The sequence below is a fragment of the Ixodes scapularis genome, unplaced genomic scaffold (assembly GCF_016920785.2).
Source record: "Ixodes scapularis isolate PalLabHiFi unplaced genomic scaffold, ASM1692078v2 PGA_scaffold0__279_contigs__length_252992795, whole genome shotgun sequence".
NCBI classification, from domain to species: Eukaryota; Metazoa; Arthropoda; class Arachnida; order Ixodida; family Ixodidae; genus Ixodes; species Ixodes scapularis.
Genome location: NW_024609835.1, coordinates 46,568,079 through 46,583,798, shown reverse-complemented (window position 1 = coordinate 46,583,798; position 15,720 = coordinate 46,568,079).

Genomic DNA, 15,720 nt, shown 5'->3' with positions numbered 1-15,720 from the left:
TTCCAACTCACAACGGAGATTTATGGATGTACGTTTCGCAACCCGCATGGCGGCCGACGGAGGCGGCGCGAGTACGCACGCACAAAAGACACATTAAAAACTAAACTCTCCGCGTTCCTTCTCCCCCCCCCCCGTCTTCTCCGCCCTCTCCATTCTCTTTAAATATTATTCTACTCACACCCATTGCGAATTCCCAGGCTTTGCAGCTCGACGTTATTCGTCGTTCCTGTTATACTTTTGCTTCCTTCTTACATACGTCGTCGTCCTCCATTTTCATTTCCGAGCTAGTCGGTTATTTTGGACTTTGTGTGTCTGCGTGGCCGTGGGTATTATTTGTGCGCCTTTGCGCCCTCTATTGCTTCTTATTTTGCTTCGAGACGCGTACGTTTCGCTATGAAATGTAAAAGTGAAGAAAGAAAACAAAAATAAGTAAAAACAAAAAAGAAGATTGTAAAAAAAAAAAAGAAACGACGGAAGGAAACGTTGCTAGGAAGGACGTAGTAGTTCCCCCCTCCCTTTCTGCTAAATAAATAAAAAGCGCAGCCGAAACTCGGCTCCAACGGAGACGGATAGCCCCTGACAAAGAAAACGAATGGCGGACTGGGAGTCGCGGGGAGGCCTCCCGAAAGAAAAAGATACAAGACAGACGGCTTTCCCCCGAGCGGCGGCGTTGGGCAGGGAAGCGCGCAGCGCAGGCAGGGGCCAGCGCAAGAGAATGATAAGCTCCCCACCGCCGCTCGCGAGGAGGAGAGGGGGAGAGACGAAAGAGAGAGAGAGGGTGTTTATGCGTGCGCATGCGCACCGTTGCTCTTGGTGGGAATGGGGGAAAGCAGCATGCTAGAGGAAGAGGGGGAGAGAGAACGAGTTACGTCAGCAACCATCCTGGCGGATCCAAGCGGGAGAACAACTAAACCCAATATGTATACTTTTTTTTATGCTCTGGTTTGGTATTTCATAAGTTCAAACCCACAAGTGTAAATGGGTTCTTTTTTTTTTTTTTTTAGTTTGTTATGTTTGGATGCGTTTTAGCGATATTGTTTAGCAAAACTGATACAACCGATTGGTGAAAAAGGAGCGGGAACGTTTACGGGCTCAGACGGGTTAGGGGATAGTGGTGATCTGTAAATCTGAATGAGAATGTAGATCACAACAAAAGGGGTACCAAGTTACGCGCACCATTCAGAGGCGATGTCCAAGGGGTTAGAGCTACCGAGTGACGTTATACAATAATAATAGTTCTGGTAATGCACTCGGCAATCCACAAATATAATTGTCGCCATCCGAATTGACTTTTTTAAATTTTCAACTTGTATTCGGCTAATAAAATGCGACATACATGACTTAAGCAACATTATTAGGAAGAAAGAGGAGCAAAGTCGTCTAAGCTACGCAAAAAGAATTATATCTTAAAAAGAAAATGCAGAACATGTCGCATAGAACATCAGATCTACCGTATTTGGAATCTGAAACATGGCCACTTGAAGAAAGTAAAAAGAAAAACAGTCGAAACCACTTGGAACATAAACAAATACAAATGTTCAGCCAAAAGTTATTCCTGAAACTATGACAGACCATGCCGAACGGAAGAAAATCCGCGATGTAAGAGACATTTAAAAAAAAAGTGAAGATAGAGTCCCCCGACCCCCGTTGAAAAACGCTGTGTGCACAGTGGGAACAATAGGATCTCCCCTATGAACCGTGGCAATGTTTCACGCCGTATTTTTCATGGTACACACCACCGACCCGACGTCGCTCTGCGCCACAAAAGGTCGCGGTTAACGATACGAAATATGTAAGCAGTTCTTATACAGGGTGGGAGTTTCGGGCTTGTTGTGCATGTTAACTATCTCTCATCTTAAAACAAAACAAAAACATTTGAATGCACCTGCACCCCATATGGGTCTTAAAGTCCCCTTATAATTGTGCAATTTAATACGATATAGGAATGATATTGTCGCTGTTTCACCACGAAAACTCAGAAGTTTGCCATCACATTGGCGCGAATGAACCTCCCAGGCGTGAAAAACGATTGACCTATGTTGCCGTTTTGTTGTCTTACCCTTGTTATTATGAGGCACAATCACTCGCTGACTGAATTAAAAATACGTTGAGCATGTGCTCACCGAATATTTTTTTAAACAAGAATGCTTCGCATCGTTGCAGGTGATTGCCTAAATTTGTAAAGAAATATATTCAAATAAACATACTATTTATTTTCCCGAACTACACAAAATCAGAAGCCGTTGTTCAATACAAAAGTCAAACTTATTTTGACGTATGACAGCGGTCTGAACTACTCGTTCCTTAACAACAGACCCTCTGGATTTATATGATTATTTTTCTTCCAGCTGTTATGATCGTGAACAAATCCGCTCACAATTAAGTCCCAGCGGTATATCATCATCATCATTATCGTCATAATTTCTTTATCTTGTGGAACCGCAAGGGGTATTACACAAGGGAGTGGGCATACATACATAGGCATACACACACACACACACACACACACACACACACACACACACACACATATATATATATATATATATAGATATATATATATATATATATGCATGTCTGTGTGTGTGTGCGTGTGGGTTTGTGCGGGCGCGCGTGTGTAAAAATTAATGAACGGAAAATTAACACGATACGCAGAACACTGTTCAATAATTTGAGCTGCTGCAAATATGTCCTATTTATAAAAAACAATGTGCTCAATTCTTCCAGTCCCTTACTTTCTTGCCAATATAGCATACGAAAAAAATTCACGTAATTAAGAATAATGGCCAAGACGAGGTAAATTACGGTGAGGAGGTGGTTGTTGGGATAAAAGATTCAAGAACTAAATACAAGATATTCCTAAAGACAGGTTGATTGTAATGCTAGCCTGCTCACCGCCACATAACTCCATCTTACGTATTTTATTCAACTATCGTCAGAAAATCGCGGACACCTCGAATACATAGCAACGGCCGGCGCCACCGCATTTCCGAAATGTGATTATCCGTGGGAGTCCAAACCCCGGGACCAGGGACTCGTGCAGTCTTTCCCTGAATCCGGATCGCGTGAATTCCAAATAAGCCGCGGGGTTTCCCGCCAGGCCTCCTCCCAAACGTCCGATAGCCTTACATATATGTATAGGGTGTACGGCGGCAGAGCCAGATCGGGCACGCCGCGCGATGCCTCGCCGCTGCGCCGAGCGACTCGGCGGACACATTCATCTCGTCACCGCGTCGCGTCCGCCACCGAGTCCACGGACGCTACAAGCTTCTGAATATTTAGCGACGCGAGCGGCAGCCGAGCGGGGACATCCGGCAACCCGTGTTCGCCGGAGAACGGGGGCATTTGCGTGCCTCGGGGTGGAAAGCACTGCTTTGTTGCGTCCAAGCTCGGAGACGCGCTTCGTGCGAATGATTATTTGTCGCGACGCGGATTACTGCTGGCGACTGATTCGGTCGAGCTGTGTCAAATCAGGTTGATGATATTTGTAGAGGTGCATGAACAAGGAGGGAGAGAATAACGATTTGCTTGATCATTTATAAGCCGGTTAGCGAGATAAAGTTACTTAGGCCAAAAGGGCTTATGTTTTTTTTTTTTATCAAGGTTTGTTATGGGATGTTTTCAAAGCTTTTACCGCACGAAATTAAAGCTATATACATAATACATACGTAAAAAAAAACCTCTAAAAAAAGCGAAAAAGCAAAAAAACAAAAAAAAAAAACAAGCAGAAGATTGCTTTTGCCGCAGTTCGATCTCAGGATACAAAACATAATTCTCACTTTATTTTTTTTTTTTTTTTTCACATTCCGTATCTTAGTTTTAAAAAAGAGTTTTCATGATCCCGGCTCACGTGATCGTAGCGCACCTAAATATTTCCAATTACATGTGAAATCTTTACAGTGCTGTCGAAAGCGATAGGGAGCTTTCGTAGATCGTTTTCGCCGTCCCGCACAGCTCTCCGCAACCCGCTACGATACCCCGAACTCTACAGCCAAGGCCACCGGCGCGCAGGCGCAGTAGCGGCCTCTTCGTTGCGGAGGGCTTAGCGGGGGAAGAAACGCGGTCTACGAAAACTCCTTATTGGTCGCTGGCTGTAGCAAGAAACCATATTGCCATCGTTATAAGCACGATGGCCGACAGCACCAGCTAAACGCGTACCCGTCTAAAGAGATTGTCGTCCAAAGAGTGTATAACGAAGAGTTTTAGGTCCTCATTTAACCAGCGAAATCATATTCATTGTCACCTAAAGCGCGAAACCATACCCCTCTGTCACGTAAAGCGCGAAGTAGGCATTTCAAAAATAGCTCATGAAAAAAAAAAGTTAGGTTTTTAGCGAATGTAGATATAAAACAAAACGCTCATATTTCTTTATCAAATATGAAAGAAACTATCTTAAACGCAATGCAGATTTCCTTTTTTATCTTCTTAAAGATGAATTTGTATGGCTTCACAAGGAGCCAAACTTTTTTTTTTAATAGGTTTAACGACACAAAAGTGCATGTATTTGTATACATCGTCCCAGGAATTGTTATCTATATAGAAGGGTATTTATGTTAATGAGATTCATGTTAAAGAGACATGGCTGTAATAAACTCCGCACCCGAATTCCGTTCTTGTGCACATTTTGTCTGCGGTCACTTCGCACTTCACGACAGCTTACTAACATTTATTCCTTCTCTGACGATATTTCTTATATATTTGATGCGAATAACGCGCGATAATCAAGCGAACCATAAACGAAGAAATACGTCCCCCGTTACGTGTCGAGCTGTATTTACGCGTTGAAATTTTTGTCTTTTAAGGAATCGAAAAACACGCAGTCCACCATTAGTCGGACTCTGAGCAAACCAATATCAGCGGAAGAGATGGGCAAAGACATTAGAGATATGATCAACGCGGACCCCCCTCTGCGTTCGTATTTTATTGAAAGCAGTCTTTAGTTAAGAAGCCCTCGAAAAAGTAGTACATGTTCACACTGCTATTCCAACAACCTCCCTGAGCTGAACGTATTTGCAATCATGAAAATAAATAAATCGCACAACAACAAAAAAACTCAAGAGCTACAACGTACTCAACAACTCTTTGGCGGCCCATTAAGTTCAAGTGTGCAAGATAAGCTGTTACGTCATTCTTGTTGAGAGATCGTGCTCATAAGCGCATGTTCCGTAAAGAGCCGCGTATACTCTGCTTTACTGCACTCTGATCATTTCCCTGCGTCTTTTCTAGGCCGTGTTCAACACATTCATAGGCTTCTTTTCCCAGGTTCCTCATTCTAAGAAACAACTCTAGACATGTCAATACACCTGGCGATTATTCATCAAGCTAGCGATCTAAGATTTTGAAAAAATATTGATAAACAAAACTCACACCCCATGGGAGCTAGTTGGTGAACATTTTTGCAATTCGGACTTATATAAAACATTACCCTAGTGTCAATTCAAAAGAGCAGTTGAAAAATTCGTCTTAGCGGTATCCTTGCTTAACATTTTTCTCGTGTGTATCCTTGCCAATTTTGCAAATGTGCATTATAAGATAAAATGTATATTTAATTATAGACCAAAATTTTGATATCATTATAGGGACGCATGTTGAAGACGGTGTGTGGCGTTTTTAAAGAGATAGACTCTCTTAAAAAAAAAAGGCCTGAGGTAAGAATTATTCTTTATGAAGTACAAAGCCAAGCATACCTCATAATTACCAAAATGTATTCGAAATCCTAGAAAAGCAGTACCGAAAAGGCGAAGTGCTAGACAACAATCCCATCGAATTCGAAAAGAAACAGCAGGTCTCCATGACCAATCGATGTTTTATCCACGCATTTCGGTTATGGTTTACCTTTCAGACGGAAAGTCATTTTAGCGCTACAAAATTAGCGTAAACAACAGGTACGCTACACTTCAAGGGTTTAGTGCGAGGTTCGAAACTTATGCTAGATAAATTAAATTTCAAGTCAACAGGGTGAAATTTCTGAGAAAAAAGAAAGTTATCGAAAAACAATGTTCGACTCTTTCCTCAAAATTAATTACGAAACCGCAGCTGAGCCTCGATTATACAGGTCAGGCACGTGGCAAAAATTTTATTTTGTCTCAGGTCAAGACGCCTTATGTGAGGGAGAGTGAAAAGAAGGTAAGAAAATACTTTTGGAAAGGGGGGGGGGAGTCAACACCCCCCCCCCCCCCCACGGCTACGTGTCTGATAAAGACAATTACAAAGAAAACATAAACACGCTGACGGACGCGTACACCTTGGTACGTGTAATTGAAAGCTTTCACCCAAATACGTGCGGTACCACGCCAGGCTAACATTGTCCCCTCCCGTCCAGTCTGGGTTTTACGACACCGCCCCGAGCGATTTCCCCGTGCCCTGTTTAAACTCCGCCTTTGTGCACACGCAATGGTTACGTAGCGAGCGGCAGATAGCCCAGCCAGATTCGGGTGGCACTTCAAACGGCCCGCTTTTTTCGCCCAGGACAGACAGAACAAAAACTTGAATGCAAGCAAGTCGGCCATCAGAAACCTTCGACAATGGCGCCGTATACGCAGTCTGGGAGCCTTCATCTTTTTCACTTGTTTCCCATAGTTTGAGGCAGGAGTTCGCGGCAGTAACCGACACGAGTTAGAATGGATTTCGAAACAAGCATAGCAACGTCAATATGCCAAAGTGAAAAAATAAATAAATAAAAACGTTTGGTGGTCGAAGAGAGTCCAACGTGACGTTCATACTCAACAAAATCAAAGCTCAGACCGAGGAACAAGTAGAAAAGGACATGAATGGACACAGATTTTGTATAAACAGGAATCGTCACTAGTTAGTTTGTTTTGTTAAGTGTTATAAAAGACATGATGTTCTGCGTCCGAAGTAATGAGGTATGCGGATGCTTCACATCCTTTAATGTCACCCTATGCTGTCCTTTTGAATAAAAAGACCAGTGACTCTGTTTAAGAGTAAATAGCAGGGAACTAGAAGGCAGCATCAAACTAACCGCAATTAGTGGTCATTTCAACAATTCATTATCAATATTTATTATAAGAAACAAGTCATCGCCGTCGGGAAACCTCGTTTCTGGGTTGATTTCAATCGGACCTTGATAGCAATGAATACAAAGATTAACCATTATACAAACTTCACTACTCCTTGATCCCTCTACATTCCATCGTTTTAAAACCTAATATAATTTTTGTTTTCAATGACAACCAAACGTTTTCAACTTTGCATCACGCTCCGTACCCATTATATACACACAAAATCTCTAGCCAATAGCAACGCGCAGCTCTGCCTCGTCGAAGGGTAAGAGAGTTAGTACGGCACTCTGACGCAGGGCGTCCTCAGCAGAGACCCGTACCATAAATAAGCCCCGGAGAACTAATTAGACTCCGCGGATGGCGTTTGGCCAAACTTCTTCCTTCCAACCGGAAGTCACTCGGGTTCGCTGGGGCCACATTCGAGTGACGAATCATGTCCTGTGATAAATAGCCCTGGGCGCCAAAACACGGTTCTGCCCTTAGTGCCCCCGGGCAGAGCTACGGTCCTGCCGGGGCAGGCGGGCCGTGAACTCTCTCGGAGCCTTTCCTCCACCCGCTAATTGAACACGGGAGGACATTAAATAAGGCCGGCGCATGCGCGCAACAAGCTTCTCTCGCGACTCGTAGCAGATTAAAAAGTGGCCGGTGCGTATAACGTGCCTTGGCACGCTCTGGCAAACCAAGTGCTATGCATGGGCTGGCGGCGACCTCGGGTTATCCGGTACTCATCCATCTCGCCGCACTCATCGTCCCTTGGATCAAAAACACGAAGCGATACCACTCACTGCACGACAAAATGTGGCGTCACTCTATTTAAAAAAGAAAAACAAAAAACGAAGAGCTCATTTTTTTTTTAGAATGTTTTGGAGGAAACAGTGAATGGCGTACAATTGACGTGTTACGTGTAAGCTTCGACAAACTAAAGGTATGTAATAATATAAAAAATAGGTAATTACTCTATAAAACTATTTGCTGCCTAAATTGACCTCCCTAAAAATTCTCTAAAACGACAATTCGTACATTCCCTCTTCCACTCTTTTTTTTTTCCTTTATAGGGCAGAATGTTTAAACCAGGAAACGTTTGATTGGTTAAATCTGAAAGCAACCACACACAACGATTTACGTTCAAGAAATCAGAAGGAATAATACAAGTTATAACACCAAACATACTTTTCTAATGCCTCGCTTGAGTTTCGCCGTATCTATGTATTCTTATTCTTACAGTGAAACAATATTTACTATATATATATTTGAACCACAAAACGATTGATTTATTGATAGCACTATATGCTAGACTGAACGAACGTCTGAAATTTAGGTCGCGAAATTCCAGCAGGACTTGGCAGTGTGTGACCTACACATAAACTCCCTTTATATATTATATACTTTTAACAAACACAAAGAATCCCTATTATCATGGGGTCTAGGACATTTGGGTGTAGGACTTGTCGGTGCACGGACATTCCTGTATAGGAACTTTTCGGTACGTGAACTTTTATATTTATATACTTTTTGGTGGATATTATTTGAAATCCTAGTTAGCTCTTGATTGTCTCTGAACATACGTCATTACTATACTGCTTATACTTACATCCTCATACAATATTTATGCTGTCGCTCAGGGACGGGCAAAATACATGCAAATATGTGTCGAAATATAAAAATACAAAATACTTCGTCAAAAAGGTATTTAATTACAAATCTAATTACATCTCCAAAAAGCATTTAAGTACAAGATACAAATACAACCAAATGTATTTGGTCTCCTACAAATACTTTTCCAAATACATTCCTCAAAATTTGCGTCAGCGACTTCAGGGCACCTGCAACTGGTTTCTGGGTACCTCATTTTAATTTTGCATCGCACACTCGGGAGGTAGTGTGCGAGTCTCTAGTAACGTAATAGAAATATAATCACAAAAGAAGTATTCAGCTTCGACGTAATAGGTGAAAAAAGTACAGATCTTCAAGCAGCTTTTTTTTTTTCGATTACATTTTGGTATAAGCCAACAAAGAACCGAGACGACCGAGACGCGCAGCACTAGCTAGAAAATGTTTTATTGTTGCAACTCGCACCAGTTATGAAAATCTGGACGACCCGGCATTTAGAATGTTCCAGGCAAAAATATAGATGGAAATCAGGCTGGAAAGCATCACAAGTTGTCACAGGCACTTATTTAGCCAGTGTGCCTGTGAATGTCGATTTCGTCACTATTCTTGCCCTAGACTAGCACTGTAATCACAAAGTCACTAAACGCTTGTGCTTGATTGAGATACACTGCATTCGGTGTAGAACATAGTTTTCTTCCTGCTGTGGACAGTGACAATAAACTTGAGGGATGTATTTTCGCCCACAAAATTGTATTTATTACAATTGTATTTGAAATACCCACGTTTTAGTAGTTAAATACACACGTCGAATACATTACCCAATTTGTAATTAAATGCAAATTCAAGATACACAAAGTATTTGAAATACGTATTTCAAATACTTGTATTTGAAATACTACCCATCCCTGTTGTCGCTCAATATGAGACTTTCATAACTGCTTCTACAAATAATGATTCCCACAGTTTTTCATGTTCATTATTCGAATAACTAAGAAATTATCAGCGGCTGACTTGATTACACCCGCCACTGTTTCCAGCATATATGTGGTGATTTTTTATGCCACGTTTTCGCCTTACTTAACCTAGAGACAAGGCGATGCTTTTTATTTCTTAAATTTGGAGCAATGCATGTCGCTAAAAAATCTCGTTTTTTTTGTTAATGTAGGGATTGTTTAGATTTTTATAATGTATATCTTCACAACTGTATTCAGATATCTTTCCGTGCAGTAAAATAAGAATATATTATTGTAGGATCGGAGACGCAATTAATTTCTGTTACTGAAGTTTATGTTTCCTATATTTTTCATAATGGACAAAAGCATCGCTGAATTCAGACAAATCTGCAATCCCTATCATTACATCTTGCACCTTTCAGGCATGAAAATATTAAAGTTTACAAAGGTTGCAATATCTGGGAGTTCAATTCTTCAACACCAAACACATGTCGTATTTACAGGCTGTAGTTGAGCCCCCCTTGTTGGTGCATAATACTAAAAAAGGCCAGCTGAACTTAGGAAAATAGAATATAGAGTGAGAAAGAGACAGGCCAGCGGTATGCCTGTCTCTTTCTCTCTCTATATTCTATTTTCCTAAGTTCAGCTGACCTTTTTTAGTATCGTATTTACGTCAAAACGTCCTTGCACCCAGACGTCTGTACCCCGAAACGTCCATGCATTGAAACGTCCGTGTATCGAAAAGACCGCACCGAAAACTCCTACACGGAAGCATCCTGTATACATCTAAATATCCGGATCCCATTACAACACTGACGCATCATTGAAGGTAAGTTCTGTCATATCAAGACATGCATAATATATAGTAGTAGTATTATTTGCGTTACTTTAGTCGTTTCGCATCAGTTGATAACCTCGAGACACCTGCGTCATTTCTAAAAATGCATATAAGCGCATTCTCACAATTAAAAGAAAACTAAAATATCATAACACTGAAATATTTTTACCCCCTTATCTCCTTCAACACATGAATATGATCCCGAAATGGCATACCACCTGCAAACATGTCTGTAGGTTTAAAAACAAACTTGTCTATCGTGTTAATAAAAAAAAAAAATTGCAAATTACCCAACGTAAACAAATGTCGAAAATCGTACTGCGGAAAAAAATGACGGTATTACAACTGCAGACATGAATGTGCCTTCCATGCGAAATATTCTGAAGCGATCTTAGATCGCCGATCAAAAACAAAAACTCAAAAGAGCTTGCTGCAAACTACACAGATATACAAATTGCACACACCGTACCATGGATATGATCTTTGTTCGAGGCAAATAATGGCGACTTAAAATATCTCCGCAGTTAAGACCTATATTACGCACCAGCGATTTTTTTTTTCTACATGAAGTAAAGCTTACCGAATCACAATATTAAAATGGGACATCAAGAATACCTGAACGTAACGGTCGACCGGACTCTGCAATCCAGAGAGTACATGCAACTGTGACGGCAATCTTTTATCGTGCGCCTGGAATAAATTGAGACCATTGTTTATTCTTCGTTGTCCATTCATTCGTAAGGAATTGTTAGAAAGATTTAATGCACGGTAGAGTTACGTGTAAATATTTATTAAGTGTATCCGGTGCATGATTGCCTGAATGCAAATCCCTCCTCGAAGCTTCGTTGTTTTAGGCTTCCAGCGTCTTACACCTCGCTGCGAAACAAATAAAAGCTTGTCCCTTTGCTTCTTCGTAGTCCTTAAACAGGCCCCAGATATTGTCTCGGCGTCACTGTTAAGTGAAAAAGCTACAGCATAGCAAACAGTACCCAAGGAATACCATCGGGCGTCATTTACATATGTGCCTGTCATCACGCAGAAAACTTATTAGATACCTAAAAGTGCAATTGGCGATTCCTTTTCGAATAAACGTTTCACAACTCTGCCTACTCTCTTCCATTAGATACGATAAATACAGCGACGTAATCAAAGATATCACAGTTACATTAGAAATTATATTTTGAATTCAAAATCTTTGTCTTGTGTTGCAATGTACTATGGAAGACTGGGGCTTGAAATAGTATTTGCTGCCGTTTGTTTAACTAAACTTGAAGCAGCTGGCAAATTGGTAATATAGTTTTCAGGCCTGTGCGCAATACGTTGGAGGGCCAATTGAAACTTTGCCCCGCTTTCAGTCAAACCATGACCGAGACACTAAGACGATTCCCTATATATATATAAAGAAAGAAAAGTTATACTATATGAGAAAAAAGAGAAAAAAGAAGCAAAGCACCAGAAAGTGCTATCCGAATTTCGAACCTACTCTGAAGGGACCACCAAAAGTTTGCAATGACGCGTCATCGCACTGACAGCGTTTCTCATTAACAGAACGTTTTAGTAGACCGTTCTGATACCTCCATTGCCCATGATAGCGATATCCGATAACGATATGATGCATACGCAAAGGCCGCGGCCGTGAATCGGCTATCGTTATCGGAGTCGTCGAAACGATCTGCTAAGACCCCCCTAATGTAAGCGTCTGCAGCTCTGTGTACGCTCAGTCAACGGATCCGACTTCCTTTTCTGCAACATTCTCCAAAACAGTGTCATACTTCATTCCCTTTCTTTACTTACAATTCATTTTAAATACCGCTATCGCCGTCAAGCTTCAATGCCGCGAGTAACGCCCTCACGTAGAGGCACTCTGAGCCCTTAAGATTAATTGCCTGGTTCTTTTTTGCTCGCTAAAACAGCGTTTTGTTTCCAAAAAGCGCAAAATAAAGTCTTTCAGTTGTTCTGTTGGAGATCAATGAAAAAATGATCGGTGCCTGCGCACAGTACTCAATTACAGGCGCAAAAAAGTGTCGGTGTGCGATAATATATATAACTTTTTGAGCGCGAATTTGGGGTGGCTTACTTAGAGCGGGGTGGCCAAATTAAATCGCCTTCTCCGAAACAGTGGCGCTTCTGACAGCAGCTTTTGACCCTATAAAACGAAGTATGGCCGAAATATCGTGACCACAAGCCTATCGAAGGACTCTGATAATAGCATGACTAATAATAGAAACAACAATATTTAAATAGCTGCAAAAAGAAAAAAAACAAAAGCAACCATGGATTTTTGGCAGTGCATGCATTTGTTTAGTTCATCTCGAGTCGTGCATTTCTAATAGTCTATTAACACGATGCGTCTTGTTGGCGAATCTTGTGCCGCGAAACTGGGTTTCGGAAAACAGAATCCCCGTGTGAACGCGACCAAAAAGTGGCGCACCTCCGAAAAAAGGCGCGTGCTCCTCGCTTCTCGAACAATCTTTTGCTGATACCTCGCCGAGACCTGTCAATTACCTGAAGGAGAAACGCGGTCGCTGCCAGTGGCTGCTCGACTTTGCTATGACGTCTGACCTTCCAGGCGGAGCGAGCTTTCGGAGGAGTCTAATTTTCCGCCGATTCCGTATTCGAGCCAAAGCCGAAAAAAGAAAAGCAAACATGGCGTCGAGCGACAAGCGGAGTAGCGGTGCGTACGGGCGTACGGGCGATATCAGTCTTGGTCCTACTCGGTTGCAAGTGTGTGAACGGCGCCTACAATACGGGTTGGTGGCGCGGTGCACATTCATCAACAGTCGCGACAAGTGCAAGCACCGAATAGAAACATGATGACTGGGGAGAACTTTCTTTTAGCCACGCAAAAATGGCCGAAATGCTTCGAGATCACCCGCCTGTTCTTTGACGTTCGCGGCCTTTCCCGGTTTGGCAGGACTAGTAAACCCAGTGAGCTGAATCTGACGAATGTATTGAGTGGTGCTAATAAAGCAGACTGTCCCGTCAAACTGTGTGAATTTCATATCACTTTAATGCGAAACGCTTGGTATTCCCAGTGCAGATGACAAGGTATGGCGAAATTCTCGGGAGGCAATACGTCACAGGTTTTGAGCGTCAAACTCTACATCTGAAGAGACTGGTTTCGCGAAATCTCGGTTTCGCTAAACCCTGGCGCGTGGAACAGATGCATCGTGTGAACAAGCATTAAGACTAAGCTCACTGACATTTGTAACGAAGTACTTGCTTATATATAAGAAGATAAGTTTCTGAAAATCGGTTTGCGAGGTCTTCGCAGAAAATACACCATAATGATAACGATAACAATTAATAAACAGTGCGAATTTATGAGTCTCCAGCATCCAGGCACTGCCTTTTGACAACTAAGGAAAATAAAATTTCGTCAGTCTCTCATATTTAGCATATACATATATATATAGCGGCAAAAACCATTCTAAATGTGGATTCTTGACAGCTAATTCATTACTGACACACACTGAATAGTTATCATCTATTACAAAAACAAACAAAAACCAATATCCTTAGTCTATTTGCACTCGGTCTTTTGAATTACGTTTTAAGCAATACCTTGCAACCGTTCTTCTGAAAATTAAACAAGGTAGGTATCAGCCGATTTCTGTGAATGCTTTCGGTACTTAGCTTGCATTTTCATGTCAATAAAAAAAGTTTTCACTTCTATTCCAAGAGAGAGAACTTCTATTATATGTACTTTTTATGAAAATGTTGTGCAGTGTGGGCTCTCAAGCTTTTTGTAATGGTTGAGAAATTAATCAAATAACATTCAGATTATTCGATTAATGCTTTAATAGCGATACATTCTTTAACCAGTTAATCGCTTCAATTTTGAGTTGAACATTTCGGGAGAGAGTGAAAATGCTTGCCGGTGATGATTGAAGTATTTTAGGAGGCAATACTGTTTTATTCTACTTCAAAACACTTTACCATCTACTATCTTTGCAATAAAGAGTAATTATAATGTATAGACAGAATATAAACATATTTAATTTCTAAAATGGTCTTCCCCCGTCTTATTTTTGTGAGCGATATAGCGTCAAGTTTCAAATGATGCCGTACATTCCGACATAGATGACATAGCAAGATATATAACAAAACAAATATGCAGTGTTGACACTTTCAGATATCATACCGGAAGGTCAACACAACCGATTAATCGTTTAATTTTTCGATTAAAGGTTAGCGATTAATCGTGTTGAAAAATGTATCGACGACCAGCCCTATATTTTATTTTCTTGTTCATGGGTAGTGACTTAACGTCTGTCGTCTAAATTTCTTGCCCTCCACCCCCCCCCCCCCCCTCCACACACACACAATGCAGACACACTTCATGTATTGAAGGACAGATTTTAAAGGTTTCAATAAATAAAGGAATAAAAAGATTAGAACGGACTACGAGCGCCACATGAGCATCACTCGCTTTACACGCGCTGTTAGCCAAGAAGAATATTGTAGAACATTTGTTCTAAGATGTTGCCATAATGACAATAACCCATCTTCAGTGCAGAGATCAGGTGACCGGATGACCAGCACACCCTGGGCGGTTTAGGCCACGTCCTAACCGATGAAGCGGTGAGTCCCTCCACGCAGTTTTCCCTTCGCGACTTCCAGGCAATTCATTTGGACCGACAGCGTACGCCAAAGCATAAATTACTAAACTCGCATACGGTAGACCCGCTCTTTGATCCCACGCGCCCGATCATTATACATGCGCACGCATCGGATATTATTCCCGTCGCAAATATTTGGGTGCCCGTCCGTGACCTATCGCGGCCGAATCCAGAACACGCGAAATCTGCACGCGCTTGCTGGGAAACCGAGTGGCTCGGTCAACTCGCAGTCGTTATCAGCCGGATTTTAACGCGGGCAGAGAGAGAAAATGCGGACGATTTGTTTAAAGAGGCAGCCAACTTGAACGCACGACGGAGGTAAACTCGCGCACGGAATAAATTGGTCACGAATAAACTCTCTGGACTACGCGAGAAGCCCCTCAAGTTATCACGTATTCTGATTTGTATTCGGATGCAACACGCTTAATAGAGATAAGCCAAGCATGGCGCTGTCTAGTCTGGCAGGAAATACTAAACCGTAACGCAGAGATGTAACGTAGGGTCTCTGGAATACCTACCAATAAACTGCACATTTCTAGTGCCTAAATCTTACACGAGGTACTCAAGTTGGCTCAAGCACGGATGCTCTTGAGTATGCAGTATTTTGTACACACCTGCTTGAAAATCTCGCCATCCTGCAAGTCCTCCTGATTTGATTTTATTCGTGTGCCGAT